Below are 1,151 nucleotides of genomic sequence, written 5' to 3'. Positions count from 1 at the left end.
GGCCAATACTCAAACCACTGAGATATCCCCACCCTTGCTCAATAGCCTTGAGCTGTGCTAGGTCACAGGATGCCTGTGGCAGAACTGGGACCAGAACTCAGATCCCCTGATCTTAATCTTGTCGAGACCCAGATAAACCCCAACAATTCAGATAAGCGATGGAAACTTCAGGCACGTCGGTGACAATAGAGGTTTCCAAAAGGCCCTAGTGCAGCCACCCAGCTGCTCCAAACCCTTGGCTCCCCCTTCCCAGGTGGCATGTTCCTGGAGTGGGCCGGGTAAGCTACAGCGTGCTCAGATGTGGGGTAGCCCAAAGCCGTGCCCTAACAGATACTAGAGGGGGAAGGGACATTATTACTCTCAGGGCCGGCTCCAGGCACCAGCTGACCAAGCACGTGCTTGGGGCAGCACCTTATAAGGTGCGGCCAATGTTAGGGTGGCGGGGGGGCGCTCACAGTGTTTTTGTTTTTGTTCGCAGGGCGGCACTCAAGGGCTTTTTTTTTTTTGTTTCGGTGGCGCGGCGCTGAGGGGGGGCTTCGGCGGCGCAGCACTGGCGGGGGGCGTTGGCTGGCGCGGCACGGCGCTCCAGGGATTTGGGCGGCCCGGCCCGGCGGGGTTGGCTGGCCCGGCGTGGCGCTCCGAGGGTTTGGGCGACCCAGCAAGGCGCTCGGGGGGGCGGAGCGGGGGTTTGGGCAGCCCAGCGAGGCGCTCGGGGGGGGGAGTCGGCGGCCCGGCGCGGTGCTCGGAGGTTTGAGCGGTCCGGCGCTCCAGGGGTTTTGGGCGACCCGACACTCGGGGAGGGGGGCGGGGGTTTGAGCGGCCCGGCACGGCAATCGGGGGGGGGGGTTCGGCACACTGAGGGGGAGCGTGGGTTTCGGCAGCGTGGCACTCGGGGGGGGGGGAATGTTACGGGGGGGCGGCGCTCTTCTTTTTTGCCTGGGGCGGCAAAAAAGTTAGAGCCGGCCCTGATTACTCTTCACCTCCCTGCTCTTCCATCGCTGTCAGCCTCTACCATGGCACCTTCCTGCCCTCACTAGAGACCTCCTCTGCGTGCCTTGCGCGGCCGGGTGCACTGCAGCCGCTGGCCCGACAGGTGGCGCTCAGGAGCTCTCGGCGAGGGAGGGGGCCGTGCTCCTGCCTATAACAAGATG

The sequence above is a fragment of the Trachemys scripta genome, chromosome 7 (assembly GCF_013100865.1).
Source record: "Trachemys scripta elegans isolate TJP31775 chromosome 7, CAS_Tse_1.0, whole genome shotgun sequence".
NCBI lineage: Eukaryota > Metazoa > Chordata > Testudines > Emydidae > Trachemys > Trachemys scripta.
The sequence above is the reverse complement of the archived record's forward strand: the minus strand, read 5'-3'. Positions refer to the sequence as shown.